At 45.0% G+C, this 12414-nt stretch overlaps 2 pseudogenes; both read left to right on the top strand.

Moving 5' to 3' along the window:
* The first annotated feature begins 689 nt into the window (after nucleotides 1-689).
* On the top strand, nucleotides 690-2552 carry LOC106008331 (glycine cleavage system H protein, mitochondrial pseudogene; annotated as a pseudogene).
* A 4326-nt stretch (nucleotides 2553-6878) lies between these two features.
* Nucleotides 6879-10197, top strand: LOC101702657 (la-related protein 1-like; annotated as a pseudogene).
* The last annotated feature ends 2217 nt before the right edge of the window (nucleotides 10198-12414 follow it).

Here is a 12414-nt window from a genome sequence, read left to right as displayed (position 1 = left end):
ATTTTTAAAAATAACCATGCTACTTAATGTTTGAGATATATATCAATGGAGTCACACTGATTAAAATTTATTTAGCCATTTTTCCATAAGGATGTGAACCTTTTAATTTAGAGAGAGCTACATTGTCTCCAATTTTCTCTGCTCTCTATCTGCATCTCTTAAAACATTGTCCCAATTATGTATTTGTCTTTCAAGACATACAAGAAAAGATTTATTTTCTGTGTAAGAATTCCACTAACAGGAAGAAGAATTTCCCAGGATGCTGGTAATAGTTCTCTGGAGACTTCAGGAACATGAAATATCTGGCCATAAGTGGTGTCAAAAAAAAAAAAATAACCACAGTTAACAGGTGCAAAAATCATGTCCCAAAAGACGAAAAATCTCAAATCCCAAAAAGATTATGTTGAGAATGCACAATATTCATATTATTTCTTAAATGCTATGACAGAGGTATTGAGCTGTGTTGGAGATGCAGTAGAGGAAGTGTTACCATAATCATCAAGAAAGTTTAGATGACACTTTTGGTATTGCAGAAGGAATGCAAAGAAGCAGAGCCTAAACAACCATGCTCACTGGGTCCCGTATTTCAAAGCATGGTGACAGTTAATACACATTATACCAAGGAATGACTGGGACTGTGGAACACATACAGCATCCCCCTGAATAAAATATATTATGATCTACGCTAAATGAACTATAAAAATGGAGCTTCACAAACAGCCGTGTGCCAAGTTCGAGCCACAACAGAGAGAAACAGCATCATTGATATCACACGAGTCTCATATATTGAAACTACTGAAGAGATTTCTAATGTATGTTCACTTCAAAATTCATCTAGTTCATTATTTATAGTTTTTGTATGCATAAGATTTGCATACTTTACCGTAAATATTGATTTTGTGTAATATCTTAGGATATCGTTATCCAGAGATCTTGCTAATTATTTTCATATCTGATGAGGCCAACAAAACTATAATCAGTAATATTTACCTGTGTTGCTGATGAATGTTTGGTCTTCTTACAGACAGGTAACATTACGTGTATCTCAGGGTACCCATATGGGAGTTTACCTTCAGGACTAAGGTATGGAAGTGCTTGATGAAAACATCTGCACACTGGATGTCTAACTGATTTTTTATGTTCCTGTTAACAAAGTACAAGAATGCCACTTTATGTACACAGAATGCATTGCTGAATAGTAACAACTAACCTGAAGCTTACTGGTATGTTTTTAAATATTAGTTGATTTTAAAGACTTTCTATGCTTATTTTTTAAGAATCCCAAATCTTTAATTGCATGAGTGACTTCTATTTTTCTTTCTTCTTTAAACACTCTTTATTCATCTTAAAACACATGTTCCCTTTTTCTGGTGATGTCTGCATGAACTCATGTCCACCTGTCCCTCCCTGTCTACAGTTACCAGCAGAAACACATTGATTTATGTCCTGGCTCCTTGGTGGCTGACCACAGGCTGCTGCAACTGGAGGGAATCAAAAGTGGATCATAAGCCTTGCTGTAAGTGTGCATGTAAGACTGATACCCCCAGGGAGCTCTCGAGCCAGCATGCACAACACTTAGCTCTATTTGCTCTTTCTATATGAGCATTGTACACTTTTTTGGATCTTAAATCCCCTCAAATGGCTTCTCTTTCCTCAATACACACAGATGATGAACTGGTTACTATTTCATTGAAGATATTGAAATATTCAGAAGAAAATATCTGTCTGTACTATTTCTATTGAGTGACTACTAAATTCCCACATATCTTCCTGATTAACTCCTGTCAGTGTGAAGGATTTTACAGGCTGCAAGAAAAGGCTGAACCTTACCTTTACCTTACACCGCAGATTTCTCTCACAGTCCACATTATCAGGGATTTTTTTCACACCTCTGCTGTCTCTATTTTGCATCAATATTTTTCTCTCTTTTTCTTGTACTATTTCCCTCAGAATAAGAGCACAAAGTATTTCCTTAAGCTTAAAAAAATCATCTTTTTTAATTGAAGGAAAGTAAACTGGCCTCGGTACCCCTGCGAACATGATGGTGTGAGTTGCCGGCAGCATGTGTCACAGCCTGCAGCCTGCACGCATCCTCGGTGCCCTCCTCACCTTGCCTGATTGGGCCCTGGTGGCTGTAGGCGGGCGGCACGAGGTCCCTGTGCACCGGGACGGCTGTGCTCAAAGTGCGTAAATTCACAGAGAAACACGAATGAATAACAACAGAAATTGGTATCGGAACAGTAGGAATCAGCAACTTTGCACAGGAAGCTTTGGGAGACGTTTATTGTAGTCTGCCTGAAGTTGGGACAAAATTGTAAAAGCAAGATGAGTTTGGTGCTTGGGAAAGCATGGAAGCTGCCAGTGAGCTCTGTTCTCTCTCAGGAGAAGTAGCTGAAATTAATGAAGTACTTGCAGAAAATCCAAGGCTTGTCGACAAGTCTTGTTGTGAAGATGGCTGGCTGACCAAGATGACAGTGAGTGACCCTTCAGAACTAGATGAGCTCATGAGTAAAGAAGCATATGAGAACTATCTGAAATCGACTGAGGAGTGAAGTGGCACCCAAAATAAACTAGTGTGCAGTGACTTCTTCCAGCAGTGTCTGCAATTAGTGGTGAACAGAAGACTAGAGACAACAACTTTTAGCTGTATTATAATGATGGAAAAGAAACTACTCTCATCACCACTCCTGGAGAGAAATACCCCTTAACTCCCTAGTGATTGCAGATAAACACAATGTGCATCTTTTTACTACAAACTTTATGATTTTTAGACTAGGCTGCAGGTTCTGATATTCAGAATTCATGAAACTATCCATGATAAAAACTAGCTATAAAAATTATACAAGAGACAGCATATATCTTTTCAATGCACTAACTTCTGTTTCTTTGTATGCATATCCAGCATTGAGATTGTTGGGTCACAGAGTGGTTCTATTTTTAATTTTTTGAAGCCCCCCCATCCTGTTTTCATAATCTCTGTATGAATTAACATTCCACACAACAGCAGATGAGGACTGTCGTTTCTGGGGTTCCTTGCCACTCTTTATATCCGTTGTCTTTTTCATGACAATTCTAATGGGAGTGAAGTGATATTACCTTGCGGTTTGCATTTGTGTTTCCCTCATGATTTCCAATCCTGAGCATTTCATTATGTATTTGTTGGTCACATATACTCTTCCTTTGAGAAATATCTCTTTAAATGTTTTGTATATTTTTAGCTAACTTGTTTTCTTAGTACAAGTCGAGTTCTTTATATATTTTGAATAATAAATTATTAAATGTGTAATTGGCAAGTTTTTCCTCTTATTATTTAGAATCCCTTTTCAATCTCTTTGTTGGTTTCATTTGTGGTCCAAAACTATTCACTCTGATATAATCCTATTTGTTGTTTTTCTTTGCTTGCCTGTGTTTTTGAGGTTCTTTCTGAAAAATGATTGCATATAATGATGACAGGAAGATTTTGCCCTGTGTTATCTTATACTAGTTTCATAGTCTTGATTCTTACATTGAAGTCTTGGATGACTTTTGTATCTCATGAGGAATATGTAACAATTTCACTCTTCTAAATGTGGATATCCTGTTATCCTAACAATATGTGAAAGAGACATGTCTTGGCACATTTCTGGAAAATCAATTAGCTGGAGATTCATGGATATATTTTGTGTCTTTTATTATTTTCTTATGGTGTATGAGTCTGTTTTTATGACAATACCATAATATTTTTGTTACCATGGCTTCATATATATTTTGAAATCAAGCAGTGTGATGGCTCAAGTTTTATATTTTTTGCTCAAGATTGCTTTGGCTACTCAAAGTATTTGGAGGCAAATTTTAGGATTATATAAAAATCATAGGGCTTCCTTTTCATTTACTATAAAGAATTTCATTAGAAATTTTGTGGAAATTACAGTGAATCTCTAGATTGTTTTGGGTAGTATGGACATTTTAACTATGTTAGTTCTCCCAGTCCACGAAAACAGAGCACCTTCTCATCCATTTGTTTAGCTTCATTCATCAATATTTTATAATTTTCAGGGTAAAGATCACCCCATTTTCTCAAAATGTCACAGAGATACCTTTATTCCCATGTTTAATGCAGCACTATTCAAAATCAGCAAGAGATGGAATGAACCTTTAGGAGATAGATAGGAAGAGCAGGAAGATTTCACCTTGGTTTTAATTTTTGTCTTATTTTAGAGACACAAGTTCCAGAGGGTTCAGGAGGCCCCAACCCATGACTTTGTGGGTCACAGGCACAAGGCTCTTTCTTCTCTTGGGCTGGTTCCACTCACAGCCTGCAGCTTTCCTCAGCAGATGCTCCACGTTTCTGGCATCTCCCTCTTCCTGGGGACACTCCCCACTTTTGGCTTCATTCCCACAGCTTTACACACTGCCATCTCAGGGGCTTCTTGCCTGGCCTTCCAGGCCTTCCTTTGAAATCAGAGTGGGAGATTTCCTGACCCCAAAACTCTTGTATTCTGCATGCCAGTAAAATGAACCTCATGTGGATGATGCCAGGGTCTTTCACCAGGGCAGGCAGTACCCAGATCACACTGGGCCATGGCTGCAGCAGCCTCTGTGTGCCTGAATGGCTGGTTGAGAGGAAACGACTCCTGAGGAACCAATGCTATGGACAGTGCTTCCCGAGCAGGAATCCCAGGGATCCTCTCAAAGGGCTGACACTTTTGCAACCTTGAGACTGTGATGGGTGGGTTCTTGCTGCTTTCTGAGATCACCTGAAAGCATCTTTCTTGTTGTCCTTATACAAAATACTTGAATTCTTTTAAATGGTGCTAATGTCTTTAAAAATCATACCTTCTTAATTCCAAATTTATACCACATTCCTTTTGGTTGAAAATTTAAGTTTTTTGTAGGGGGTAACAAGTGACCTCATTATTCCATGGTCTTGCTAGTGTTGCTTCTGTAAGTGAGCTATGGTGATGTACAATGTGTGTGGCAGTGTGAGCATACCACATGAAAATACTGCATTATTTACATAAGAGACCCAAGCATCTGTGGGTTATGGTATATGTAAAAGGTTCTGGAACTAAGATTTAGCTACGACGATGGTCAAAATTTTTCTAAACAAAACAATAGTAGAATGGAAATTATAAATGCAGTAATAATCTATACCATGTCATATTGTCTTCTATCTCCAGAAAATTAGAGACAAAGAGAAGTAGTGGGAGAAGTCAGATAGAAGAAAAGCAACTTACCAATAAAGAAGCAAGAATAAGAAAGATACCATACGTCTCTTCAAAAATCAAGTAAGTAAAGCATAAATAACATATATCCAAGATACAGAATTACATAAAAAATTCCCAAAGGAATAAATGAATACAAAATACATTTTAATTTTAAATTTTCACATAATCCGCTAAGTAATAGCATCAAAGTATTGAGTGAGTCTAGCTCACAGACATGTGAAATGAATGTCAGAAAAATCACATGGGGAGGGAGGGATGGAGGGAGGAGTTGGAGATACAACCTGAACTACAGATGAAGCTATATACTATCATTTTGATGCAGACTTACATTAATTGCAAGCACACATTGCCAAGTGTAGATCAAACACTGATATTAGGGAGTCCATTGCAATCCCTTAGCCTCTGTGAGTCATCTCTAAGTATCCCTTGGTGCACCACATAATTCGGGTCCTAAGTATTTGCATGCAGATAACCATCACATGTGGAACTGTTTCACTTAGACTAGATCAACAAGGACATAAAGAGCTGCTCAACTGATTTGATGCACTGCTGGTGAACTCTATAGTGAGTCCAAATAAGTACATCATGACAGTGACAGAAAGTGACACCAAGGCCCAAGATTTTGAACAATTTCTCTAAACTGAGAGGTGACAAAAGGGGGAATTGGGAAGTTAATTTAATTTTTGCCCTAGATCACCTTTCAGTACCCCAGGGGCACATTGCCATCTAACTTAGAATGTAAACAAATTAAAAATCTAACTTAAAAGGAGCCCAGTTTCAGGCAATAGGGAGCCACAGATAAAAGTGATCACAAGCAGCCCTATGAAGCAAATCACCTGTCAGATCATGCCTGTGTTATGCGGATCCCACGCTGTGGACAGTCAGTGATTTCTCTACCAGCTACAAAGCCCCATGGTTCAGACTGGGAGTCAGAGATTCCAAACCTCTTCTGGTTCTGAGTGCGTGCATCTCATAAATCATCCTTTCATTAAATAAGTCTCAAAAGTTTAGTTCGTCTAATGTTTTCCTTTTAACACTTGCTTTCATCACCTAAGGAAAGGAATAAAAGATGTGTCTCATAAACTGATAGATTGCTCTACAGACTTTTCAAATTATCACATTTGCTGAGACGCATTATTCAAGCATCATCTTGATTTATTATCATGAAAGATACATCTGTTTTGAGAAAAATGGGGTTGGGACATGATAAGAAACATTTTGATGACTTTATAAGATAAAACTTTTCTGATCCCCTTCCCTCCCCTCCAGGTCCAGAGGCACACGCCTGCCAACCTCCTGCCTTGAATGGCTTGGTCAGCTCCGCCCACCGCGCCTCTCCCGCTTCCCTCCATATTGTTGCAGCCCAGAACAGGAAGCGCGGGCCGCCCTTAAGGCGGATGGAGGCAGGGCTCTGATGAGAAGCCTGGTAGCCCACTCAGGGTGGGGGCGCTGCACGACCCCCGCGCCCAGGCACTGGGTCTCAGAGTTACCGCGGCTGCCTGCGACCGGCCAGGGGGCAGCACTTAGCGGGAGTCCAGACCTTTCTCTGTGGGGACTGGGGCCTAGAGCCCCGGAGCAAGGCTTTGGACGGCCGCGCTCTGCTAGCCAAGTTCCAGGTGGGGAGGCCGCCTCGGGCGCGCCCGGCTTCTGGCGGGGGGAGGGGGGGCGCAAATGGCCACTCAGGTGGAGCCGCTGCTGCCTGGGGGGCGCTCTGCTTTTGCAGGCCAAAGAGCACGGTGTGAGCGGGGCCTGGTGAGGAAGAAGCTGCTGCCAGTGCCGGAAGGCAAGGGCAAGCCTGGGGCAAAGGACAAAGGACATCAGCTTGGGGGAAGACAGATGGCGGAGCCGGGAAACCTTGGCAGGCCACTCCTGGAGGGCACCGGGCCACTGGAGCTGGAGAGCCTGTGGCCGCTGCAACTGCCCCTCACCAACGGCCAGGCTGGCAGCGATGCAGGAGGGCGGTGGCGAGCCGGGAGCAGGTGGAGGAGCTGCCAGAGCAGGTGCCTGGCCCCAAGACTTCGTGGAAGCACCCTCCCTGCTTTTGCCCCCGCCCAAGGTGAACTCGTGGACTAAGAACGTGCTGCTGCCAGCCCTGGCCAAGGTGAACAGATAGTCCCCTCCAGAACATTCTGCTCCAGCCAAGGTGGTGAGGGCCACACCTCCTAAACAGCGCAAGGGCAGCAAGGTTGATGACTTTGGAGATGCAGTCAATTGGCCAACCCCTGGAGAGATAGCCCACCAGAGTGTACAGCCCCAGTCTCATAAGCCTCAACCTGCCCTAAGCTGCCACCCAAGAAGGACGTGAAGGAGCAGGAGAAAGGAGAGGGGAGCGATAGTAAAGAGAGCCCCAAAGCCAAATCAGATGTGTCAGGAGAAGAGAAGAATGGGGATGAAGACTGTCAGCGTGGTGGGCAGATAAAGAAAGGGAACGAACACAATGGGTTCCACTGCAAATAGACATGACGCCCAAAGTACCCAGAGAAAAACTGGCCCCAATGCCCCTGGGCCTCAGGAGCCGAGGCATATACCTGCGAACCGTGGGGAGGTCAAAAGGTCTGAGCCTGCCACCTACATGCCTGTGTCTGTGCCCCCGCCCCCAGCCTGGCAACCAGACACCAAACTGGAGCCTGCCTGCCACGACCAGGATGAGAACATCCAGTGTGAAGAGTGCTGGGGCTGGTGGGGCGCAGACTTCCTTCCTTGGCTGTGGATGGGGGTGTAATTGTGACCAGGGGACACAGGGCCGGGGTGGCACTTGAACCAATTTTGACTACCAATTTGGCTATAGAAAGTTTGATGGCATGAAGGGGCCTTACACCCCCAAGTACATGAACAGTATCACCTACTACTTTGACAATGTCAGCAGCATTGAAGTTTACAGTGTGAACTAGGAGCTGCTCAAAGACTACGTCAAGCATCAGATTGAATACTACTTCAGGGTGGACAATTTAGAGCAAGACTTCTTCCTGAGACAGAAAATGGGTGCCGATGATTTCCTTCCCATCACTCTTATTGCTTCCTTGCACTGAGTCCAGGCCCTCACCACTGACATTCCACTTATCCTTGTGGCCCTAAAGGACAGCAGGTTGGTGGAGATCGTTGATGAGAAAGTACAAAGGAGGGAAGAGCCTGAGAAGTGGCCTCTTCCTGCCCCCCTCCCCATATGGAATTATTCACAGACTGATTTTTCCCAGCTTCTCAACTGCCTTGAGTTTATTCCCCACCAGCACTACCAGAAGGAGATGGAGTCGGCACCTGGGTTTCCTTGTGCAGTTACCCCAGTGCCAACTAAGACAGAGGTGGTCAGCAACTTAAAGACTCTGGCCAAGGGACTGTCTGCCAGCCCACCTGAACTGGATTCTGAGAACTGGATTGAAGTCAAGTAGAGACCTCAGCCCTCCCCAGCACAGCCCAAGAAATCAGAGGAGTCCAGGTTTGCCCACCCGACCTCTCTACCTCAGCACCTTCCCTCCCAGCAGCTGATGTCTAAGGATCAGGAGGAGCTAGAGGAACTAGACTTCCTGTTTGATGGGAAAATGGAATAGATAGATGGGCAGAAGAACATCTTCACTGTCTGGCCTGATGAGGACTCTGAGTATGAGATCAATAATTGGGATGTCAACAAGATCCTCATTGTTACCCAGATGCCACCTTACATGCATCGGCACACTGGAGGGGATCTCATGGGCAACCATACCTCCCATGCCAAGATGAGTGCCGAGCTGGCCGAGGTCATTAATGATGGGCTCTTCTACTATGAGCAGGACCTATGGACTAAGAAATTTGAACCTGAATATTCTCAGATCAAGCAAGAAGTTGAGAACTTCAAGAAAGTCAACATGATCAGCTGGGAGCAGTTTGACACACTGACCCCAGAACCCCCTGTGGATCCCAACCAGGAAGTTCCTCCTGGGCCACCAAATTTCCAGCAGGTTCCCACTGATGCCCGGGCCAACAAGCTGTTTGGTGCTCCTGAGCCCTTCACCATCATACACTAGCTATCTCCAGATCACTGTCCCAGAGTCGCCAAACTACCACAAGCCAGAACCTCCACACACCCCAGACCCCACAGCTCAAAGACTCCAGCCGGATGTCACGGTTTTACCTAGTGGTAAAAGAAGGATGGACGCTAGACGCCAGGATGCCTCAAAAAAGGAAGACTAGGCACAGCTAAAACCTGCCCTTAGAGATCCATGTGGGCTGGGTGATGGACTCCCACAAGTACAGGCCCCGGACTGCATCCATTAGCTCTAGTCCTTCAGAAAGGACACCTGCCTTTGGCAGCTATGGCTGTACTCCTCTGTCCCTGCCCAAGTTCCAGCATCCTTCCCATGAGCTGCTCAAGGAGAATGGATTCACACAAGTCTATCACAAGTATCGGAGGCACTGCCTTAATGAGCAGAATCTCTTGGGCATTGGCCTGTCTCAGGAGATGAACACTCTGTTCTGCTTCTGGTCCTTCTTCTTCTGAGATCACTTCAACAAGAAGATGTATGAGGAGTTCAAGCAGCTGGCTTTGGAGGATGCCAAAGTGGGTTACAGGTATGGTTTGGAATGCCTTTTTCAATACTATAGTTATAGTCAGGAAAAGAAGTTCCGGCTGGACATATTCAAGGATTTCTAGGAGGAAACTGTGAAGGATTATGAAGATGGCCAGTTCTTTGGGTTGGAGAAGTTCTGGGCCTTCTTGAAATATTCCAAAGCCAAAAATTTGGACATTGACCCCAAACTACAAGAATACCTCAACAAAATTCTGACATCTAGAAGACTTCCTGTGGATCCCCCCATAGGTGAGGAGGCCAACCATAAGCCACATCCAGTTGTAGCAAGTGGTGGTAGTGGTGAGGGCAGGAATTGGTGCCCCTCCCAGTCTTCCAGCAGGCCTGCCACCGTGGTCAGCCAGCCCCCTACACCACCGACTGGCCAGCCCATCCAGGAAGATGCTAAATGGACAAGCCAGCGCTCGGACACACAAACTTTGGGAAAGTGAAATACCCTTAGCCACTGGGGGAAGGGGTGGGGTGGGTAGGGGTCCATGGGGGTGTCTAGTCCCAAGAGAGGGAACAGAGAAGGGACAAGCCTGGAGTTCACAGGATGGGCCTCTATGCTGAGCAGCAGGGTACATACCATTTGGGCTGTTAGAGGTACCCTGGGCAGGAGCCTCCACATCCCCTTCCACTTTCTCTCCATGACTCTTCCATCCTGGCTTGTTCTATGGGGGAAGGGAGAGGGGGGAGAACATGTGTATACACACACACACACACACACACACACACACACACACACATATAGTTTTAAGTAATTGATTGTTTGTCTGGATTACCAAAATCACACTTCAGCCCTGACCATGGCTAGTAGGCCACAGCCCTGGTCCTTCCTGCTCCTGCTCCTTCCTCCTTCCTCCTGCTCCCCTTGAAGCCAACTATGCAGCCCACCAGCAGGCCCTGAGCCCGGTGGAAGGCAGATAGCACCCTAGGCCCCAGGAGCAGCAGCCCCTTGACCACCTGGGGTTTGCCATTGACACGTTTTCTCCCTGCTGCCCCCATCATGCCCTTCTGCCACCTTCTGGGAGAAGGAAACCAAAGGATTTTCTGCACTTCCTCTCCCCACTTTCCTTACTCCCCAGTCCAGAGAAATGCTGCTCATACCAGAAAAGACTATTGAAAGATGATTTATTTTATTTTTCTCTGAACTTTCCATCCTTGGGAAAGTTAAAAAAAAAATTAAGACAAAATTGACCATTAGTAAAACCAAAAAAAAAAAAAAAAAAAAAAAAAAAAAAATCAGAAAGCCCCTTCCTGATCCATAGAAAGTAATGTCCTTCCCCTCTCCTTAGAATTTTGTTTTCTTTTGTTTTGTTCTTGAAAATAATATTTTTTTAAAGTTGCCTTATTGTTGGTCAGGAATCTGAAATAACACCAAAATGCCTGTTTTCCTTGGGGAGCCAACCTGAAGAGCCCCACCTTCTCTGGATGTGCCTGGCATTGAGCTGGCTAGAATCTTCCTCTGGACCTAGCTGCATGTACTCCTGCCTGGAGTTGAGAGAGTTGGGGTGACTTGTATCTGAGCTGTGCCTGGAATGTCCCTGCTGTTGCATCATCGGAAGCTAATGTCCCGTGTCTGTATACTGCTGCCACTGTCATGTCCTCACTCTGCTTGCTGTTGCCTCACATCAGGCCCCATCCTGCCATGATACCCTTCATCCTACTCTTGGAACCCCAAGGCCAAGTTTGCTTCAGGCTGTTGGAAAACAGAGTTGGCCTGGATCTGGAACACGCTTGTCCTCAGCCTGAGCATATTCCTCCGTGCCAGAGGGGACAGGTGAACACCTGGCAGCTGAGGCCTGACTGTATTTCTCGTGATATCCTGAAAGATCTCTGAGACCTCAAGGAGGCTTTGTCTCATAAAAGGTGACAAAAGGTGTCTTTGTCCTCCACTGGTCTGGTGGGGTCTTCCCATCTTGCATCCCCCTCTGAAAACCATTTCTATCTGTCCTCTAATTGACTGCCTGGGAATTAGGGATGAGGAGGAACTGGGGGCTGAGGAGAATCCTACAAATTGGTGAAGTTCAGTGGCAGGAAGGTATATGTGGACATAGAGTATACCTGACTTCTCTTCTCTGGCCACTGACTGCCTGAGTTGGGCTGTGAATAACAATGGAATGGCTGGATTCTACTGTCCTCAGAAGCTAGGGAGGGTGATTAAGGACTGATCCATACAGACTGGGACATGTGTTTGGTATGGGAGTGACTTCATGTTTGCTTCCAGTGGGAGAAGTTTGTGGTCTTGCTGCTCAGTTATTGAAGTATCTTTGACCCTCCTGTTGAGTGGCCTCCTCTGCTGGCCAAGAGGTCAGGAGTAGGAGACAGTGTCTCAGGCATACAGGGCTTTCCCTCTGTATCAGGTACCTCATTGCTTTTGGCCTGTCATTCCTAGTGTTTAGTATATGGGAAGCCCATCTCAGTTCCTGTGACCCAGTCCTCTCAGACCAAGGAGGAGTGTCTGGTTTCTGCTGTGAAGGTGGCATTTAATGCCTTTCCCTGATGGGTCTGGTCAGTGTCTGCCTTACACGGTACCAGACCCTGGACTCCTGCAACCCCTTTTCCTGCCCTTCATTTCTTCTTCTTGCTTTGCTTTGAGTTGCTCAGCCCCATACTGTATCTAGCACCTCAGAAACCTCAGTGTTTGGTCTCTGCTGGGCTTGGGG

This window comes from Heterocephalus glaber, unplaced genomic scaffold (genome assembly GCF_053883595.1).
Source record: "Heterocephalus glaber isolate CG9 unplaced genomic scaffold, H.glaber_assembly_v1.0 deba00001461, whole genome shotgun sequence".
NCBI lineage: Eukaryota > Metazoa > Chordata > Mammalia > Rodentia > Bathyergidae > Heterocephalus > Heterocephalus glaber.
This window is presented reverse-complemented; position numbering and strand designations above follow the sequence as displayed.